Source organism: Poecilia reticulata, linkage group LG19 (assembly GCF_000633615.1).
Source record: "Poecilia reticulata strain Guanapo linkage group LG19, Guppy_female_1.0+MT, whole genome shotgun sequence".
NCBI lineage: Eukaryota > Metazoa > Chordata > Actinopteri > Cyprinodontiformes > Poeciliidae > Poecilia > Poecilia reticulata.
In genome coordinates, this window is record NC_024349.1 from 13,988,170 (window position 1) to 13,995,624 (window position 7,455).

At 38.6% G+C, this 7,455-nt stretch overlaps 1 pseudogene; it reads left to right on the top strand.

Moving 5' to 3' along the window:
• Positions 1-1,780: 1,780 nt before the first annotated feature.
• On the top strand, positions 1,781-6,164 carry LOC103481604 (UDP-glucuronosyltransferase 2C1 pseudogene; annotated as a pseudogene).
• The last annotated feature ends 1,291 nt before the right edge of the window (positions 6,165-7,455 follow it).

Genomic DNA, 7,455 nt, shown 5'->3' on the forward strand with positions numbered 1-7,455 from the left:
AACCGATTCCAGTCACGAACATCCCGATTCCAGAGGATAATTCAGTAAAACCCCCAACATAGCTGGAATTTAGAATAAGCAAACACGGATGACTATGTAGATGCAGTAGTGATAGTTTGTGGAATCATTTTAAGAAATAAAAGACGTAACAAAAAGAAAAGGCGGTGGAATCATTGCTGTGCTATGATTTGAAGGTGAATATGTTTTTTCATAGTTAACATTTTTAACTGAATATACATAATAATGACCTTTACATATAATAATAAACATTTCCACATATCATCTTCGATATCTACCGGACTCTCAGTTGCGCGATATGTCAGCTGTTTGGGATTCCCCTCTGTTCTTACGTCACCGCGCTTTTTGATTGGCTACCTGTCACATTCAGTAGGTCGGATTCTCGTTCCAAGTCAGGGAAACCCCACAGGCTGCGATAAAAACTCCAAGACAACCCAGATTGGGCAGAAGCCTTATCTGACTTTTCATCCACCTCCCCCTCTCCCGGCCCGCATCAAAATTTCCAAGTCTTGACGGTCCGCGGTAATAAAAAGGTTTGGGACCACTGATTTAGCACATGCTAGTTGCAGACACGAAGGATCAGCACTTTTACTGTTACAGTTACCGTTCGGAAACTAATCAGTTCTGTTAAATCTAATCTTGGCAACTTTCAACCCTAATAAATGTGATATTCAATTGATCTGTTATGACTCAGATTTTGGGTGTCCGCCCCCCTCTGCTGCTGCTGCATCATTGTGGAAAACCTGGAGCGGCAGAGATATCCGCTTATATGTGTATGTTTACTGGCTAAAAGAAAAACAAAAAACTTTGGGGTTGTGGCTTATAGTCCAGTGCGGCTCATAGTTCGGAAAATATGACTATAATCCTTCCTGGATTTTTTTCTGTGAAGAACCCAGAGGGGGTTATTTGATTGTGCTTTCTGGAAAACAATATATTTTTTACATTTAGGAACTCCTACAGTCGTCACACTTTTTCTGTTACAAACTGACTCCGGCCCCCCACCAGAGAAGGGAAAAGTTATGTGGCCCTCACAGGAAAAAGTTTGGGGACCACTGATCTATTCCTTTAAGACTGTTATACCGTAGAGGTGCTAAGTGTTGGGAGTTATCTATATTTACTCACCATTTTAATTACTTTTGCAACTCCAAGAGTCAAATTTGGTCAAATGTGATGTTCTAACACACCACGAAGCATTTTTCCAACTATTTGTAAGTGAAAACACTCATCCCTAACTGGTTCACAGCGCCCTCTGGTGTCCTGAAATTAACATAACACCGGTTTTTCTCCACATTAAATTTTTTCTAGTATTATGCAGGTTTTGAAATATTYTGTAATCAGTTGGCTAAAACGTGTATTTATTGGTTTTACTGTGACAAAATTAATTTGATGGGTATTATTTCCTGTATTTTCTAAATAGTAGCTTCCTAAAATGGGGAAAAAAAGGACATTTCTTTCTCATATGGTATGGAACTATGTTAGCATCTGTTAATAATTAGAGTTCCATAGCGTTAGCAACTTCCAAGAAATATTGTGCGAACATTTTGTTACCAACTGAAGAATAATTCCCTTTTTTGAGAAAAGGAATGTTTCAATAAGGAAAACCATAGCATTTTTATGGAATCTGCATTTTTTGTGAGCCTTTGATACTTGGAGGGCGGGTGCTCTTGGCAGAATGTTTCCTTTTCCTTGAACAAACTCACACAGATGAACTTAAAGTCCAGTCCTCACAGACCCCTCCCACATTTCTTATGCAACACAATAATCAGGACTTAAATTCTGCACAACACAGGCAGAGACCTTTTTGTCCTGAGAGAACAAAACGTACATTTCCTCTGCTGTGTTAGAGCTGCGAGGTAGGTTACAACTCTTTCTTTGCAACATGTTAACATAACAACTACAACAGATGAGATTCAGAGTAGAGTTTCCTCTTTCCAGCTTCCTAAAGTTCAGACCTGCAAACAGAAAAAAAATATGTTCTTGGGGAATAATTGTTTTAAATGTAATAGTTTCATATCAAGTTTCTTGAGGACACATTTTGAGATTAGAGACTAAACTAACACCAGGCATTAGTGAGAACATGTGCTCCACTGGACTTTGATTTATTGAGCAACTACTGTGTGTTTCCCATGTAAAACCCTCAAAGCTATGTCTGTTTTGTGTAAAAATCCTGATTTTGAAACTCACACTGAAACAAAATCAGAACTGCAACTTTCTTGGTACAATTATGTCTGAAGGGTTTGAGAAACTGCAGCTGAGCTTTTTACGGAGGAGTCAAGGTTAAGGAAAATCATGCATTCCTATGCTACTAAGCCTATGCTACTAAAATGTTTCTCATGCACAGGGAAAAAAAACATTCTAATAATTTCCAGATGTCCATTGATCTCAGTTCTGCAGTGTAATTGTTCATTTCATTTAATGTACACTGTTAGTTCTGACTGATTTGTACAGTGCTTTTAGAAAGTATTCAGACCACTTGAAACGTTCCATATTTTTATTATACTAAACACCAAAAGCTTTAATGTATTTCAGTGGGTTTACGGTCTAAAAAGTTGGTTTCTATTTGTATTCAGCCCCTAAGTTGAAGTGAAGTTTTTTGTCTGATGGTGTTTGGGGGAATATTTCTATCACCTTTACACACCTGGCCAATCAGTGACCGACAGGCTTCTGATGCCACCTTTTCAGCCCAACTCTGCATGAATGAAACCCCAGCAAAGTAGGTTCTAAAAAAAAGGGGGGGCTGGTAATATTAATGGAATATTGTCTACATGTTACCTTAACACTTTCAAGTAGCATAAAAAGAAGGAATGTCTTCTTCTGTCTTCTTTGCTAAAGGATTAATGTATAAAACTGTACCTTCACTGTTGCATCTTTTCTCTAAACTCTTATATGCGACTATCTTCTTCAGGGCTTTTCAATGGGGAGTCTTCAAGGAGCGTCTCTCTTTCTGGTGCTGTGTGTGCCCCTCCTCACTGGTACCAGTGTCCAGGCAGGGAAGATTATGGTGTTCCCAGTGGACGGCAGCCACTGGGTCAACATGAACCTACTGATCCAAAATCTTCATGCTAAGGGCCATGAGGTCACTGTTGTTCGAACAGCCACTAGTTGGTATGTCAAAGAATCTTCACCACATTATCGCACCATTACTGTCACACTGCCACAAGCCATAGTCATTGAAAAGGAGGACTTCTTTGTGAACTTTCTCAAGAAAATGCTGGAAATAAAGAAGGAAGGATCACTAACCGGTTTTGTTAAATTTTACTGGGAGATGCTGAATGCACTGTCGGATATTCACAAACAGGCCAGCTTAATGGGAGTGGAAATGTTTGAGAACAAGACTCTTATGCAGAGTATTCGGAATACTCAGTTTGATGTGGTCCTGGTTGATCCAGGTTTACCTGTYGGAGTTCTGGTGGCTCATGAACTAAAGCTGCCAACAGTTTATAATGTGAGATGGATCACCAGTGGAGAGGGCCATTTTGTTGTGGCTCCTTCTCCGACTTCATATGTTCCAACTTCTGCACACCCTGTGACCGACAAGATGACATTTATCGAAAGAGTCAAAAATACATTGCTCTATTTCCTAAACACGTGCGTTGACAAGTTCGTTGTGTGCCCTCACTATGATAGACTGGTGTACAAGTACTTTGGTCCAGACGTGAAGTTCTATCACCTTCTTCAAGGTGCAGACATCTGGCTCATGAGGGTAGACTTTGTCTTTGAATTCCCCAGACCTACCATGCCAAATGTTGCCTACATTGGTGGATTTCAGTGCAAGCCCTCCAAGCCTTTATCCAAAGAGCTGGAAGAGTTTGTTCAGAGTTCAGGAGAGCATGRTGTCCTCCTGATGTCTCTGGGTACAATGATTAAAGGTCTGGCAAMAGACATCACCTCAGAAATAGCTGCTGCTTTTGCCCAGCTTCCTCAGAAAGTCATATGGAGGCATGCTGGTGAGCGGCCTAGCAACTTGGGCAACAATACCCTTTTGGTTAAGTGGATGCCACAGAACGACCTGTTGGGTCATCCAAAGACTAAAGCCTTTGTGGCCCACGGTGGCACTAACGGTGTCTACGAGTCCATCTACCATGGAGTGCCCATCATCGGCATCCCCCTTCTGTTTGACCAGTTTGAAAACATCCTGAGACTGGAAGCTCGAGGAGCAGCGAGGGTGGTGGACGCAACACAGCTCACGCGACAAAACTTCCTGGAAGCAGTGCAAGATGTCATTAACAATCCCTCCTACAGAAAGAACATGAAGCACCTGTCCTCTCTCCATCGGGATAAGCCAATGCATCCTTTGGATACTGCAGTGTACTGGATAGAGTTTGTCATGAGGCACAAAGGAGCCGCACATTTACGAACAGAGTCTTATAAGATGCCTTGGTATTCTTATTATTCTGTGGATGTTGTTGTCTTCTTGTTGGCAATTTTGCTGATGCTGACAGCAACCGTGGTAGGTTTCATACGATTCCTCTGCTTTCAGCTGAGCAGGAAGAGAAAATCTAAGCAAGAGTAAGTCAGAGCTCTCAAACTTGACTTGGATCAGTGATGTAACTGAYGTAAGAATACACTTTTGCATTTTCAGGTTTTACATATAAAAATGATTTAGTCTTAGGCAAATTCTAAAATGATTGAATCGATTCTCAAATATGCAAAAGCTCACAATAGATCCAAGAATGTCAGTATTTATTGTTTTTATTTTAGGGGCAGAAGCAGTAGCAACATCGTAGAAAGGAAATGCACTTCTTTAGTCAGTTATCTTATTGAGAGCCTATAAATGTGGCATTTTGCTGCTCTAGAGCATCCGGGTGAGTGCTAACATAGGCAAGCTAGAAAAGCATCAAACAACAATGACCTTGGAGAAGCATATTGTTTATCCCGATAATGAAGGATTGTAGGGCAATTTCTAGACTACTAGGCAGAATAGTTATTCAAAAGTTGGCAGAGCTCACACAAAGCTCCACTGGGGTTTGATCTAGCAGCAATGAGTGCTCCATATGCCCCTCTCCTATGCCCCATACAAATAAAAACTGGCCAGATGGTGTTTACCGGTAAATATTTTTCAAGTATGTGAACAGGGTTCCCCTTCATTTATTTATTCATTTTACTTATTTTTCACTTCCTGTCAGCCCTCTCCAATTTTGTCTACTGTTAGTGCCTGTTCCCCACTGCTCTGTTGCTGTGCCGAGGTAACTGCTGTTTGACATCACTTGTACAGACTATGGTGTTATGAAAAATGTAATCAAATGTTCATCAGAAAAAAAGTACTGTCAGATCTCAGCAAATTTGTCTAACGTTCAGATTGTGAAATGTTCAGGAAATTTGGAAAGTACTCAAAACCTCTTGTAGGTTTTGTTTAGCATATTAAATGCCAGATTTCATGAGAGGACAATAAGAAAAAACATTGAAGAACTACGGCTTGTTTGAATTGGATGAAAGAGAAAACCTTTACTCTTGGAAGAGAACATCGTTGAGCAAGTTGCACCTATTTGAACTACAACACTTCTGTGCCAGAGTTTGACAAACACTGGCCGATTTTAATCTGTTGTGTTCTTTTCTTTTTTTGTACACTRAACTTGAACGAACTTGAATGACCAGGTCAGTTATCTCATGAATTGTAAACACCTAAAACTGACAGCGTGTCATTGCAGGATCAAGACACTAGTTTTCTTTTAGTCCCAGGTTGGCTGGATTATTAATGTTTTCATTTATGCAACTGTTCAAAAGTATACCTAGCTTAAAATCCTGTGTCCAAAGGATTTGTTCCGAACGGCTTCAGAAGTGCCCCCAAAACACACCAGTAACCCTGCGTGAACTTTACTGTAAACTAAAGTTTTCCCTGTATTAAAATGTCATGTCCTGTGCTGCTGATGCAGATYGATAACAATCCACTAACAAATGCTACTTAATTCTGTGTTAGAAACATTTGCTTTACAATAAATGACATTATTATTGTTCAGTCACAGCTGCCTTGAAGCTTTAAGTGATTTACTTTAATAATCAAATTGTAAGCAAGCTGGCAATACTTAATGCATTCATTTAATAAAAACTGTGCAATTCTTTATAGTGTAATTGTGTAACTGTTTTACTCACCATCAACAATATGTACCTGGCAAGTAAGCAATGACATAAAACAAAAACAAATCAGATTTGCTGTCTGTGTGTGTGTGTTTATATATCTATTTAATTCCTAATGTGTTTAGTCTTAGTGTGACTTTAATTAGGTATCATAAAGTGAAATCATGTTGATGTTAAAATAAACTGCAACATATATAGTATTAATGAGAGCACTAGTTTCTCTGCTTTTAATTTTTAAGTAAGTTTTATTAATTTAATCCAGAAGATGGCAGTGTCCCATTTCACATCAGGTGTCATCAAAACTGAGTTCTTTGGATGCTCCATCACCTGACTGACTGAATTACCTCCTCAGYATATTTTTTTGAAAACCCACCAAAACACATTTTCAAGATAGACAATAGATGGACCAAATTAGGTTGTTTTGGGGGTGCTGAAARAGGGGCTAGGTGCTGTTCAAGCAACAATTGTTGTTGTTTTATATCGTCCATATAAACAACAACAAAAATAAAACCAATTGAAAATAGGTTATGTTTGTCAGCTACGTATCCCTGATGGCTCGGTAAACTTTTAGCACCCTTTAGCCACCAGAAACCCAAATCTTTGATGGGCAGTGCAGCTCAGAGAAGCATAGGTGTGAAAACGGAAATTGTGTTTGGTTGAACCTGAACTGCTTTAATATGATGACAGGTTTTTATTTATCAGATTTACAGTGTGTCCGATTGTGCGCAGTTTCATATTTTGTCACCAGCAGGAATTTGACACAATTTTCACATTGCACATCAATAAAATACAGAATAAAATAATTTTGTATGTTTTATTTTCAAAAATAAAACAGCGATAGTTTACATGGAATGTGCCTTTTTACACTTGATTTTCAAAAATCTGATGCAAGATTTACTTACAATGTTGTTTAGCAAGGCTGAGGTAGAATTTGTCAGTCGTCAGTGTGTGACTAGTGTTTCTTGTTCAGAGAGGAAATTGATCAATACTATTCTGCCATGCTAATTTTTTATTTTATTTTACTTTACACAACAACAAAAGAGACATTTAGGAAAATTGTTTGCTATTTTGCTTTTGTGTTATGCATAAAAAGAAAAACGAAGAAAAAAAAAACTCTTCCAAAAAAGACAAGAGCTGTGTGGTAGAAACTTTTTAGGGTGGGGGAGATTGTGCCTTTCCAAATTATTTAGAATAAAATGCACAGAAACATCAGGTTCAAGTTTTAAAAGCTACTCAGAAAAGAATATATTTAGATAATAAAATGAAAAACTGAAAATGAATTGGAGAACTTTTACAAATCTGCTATTGAATGATTTAGACATAGTAAGTTAGGGATATTTTTTCCACAACTGATTATATATA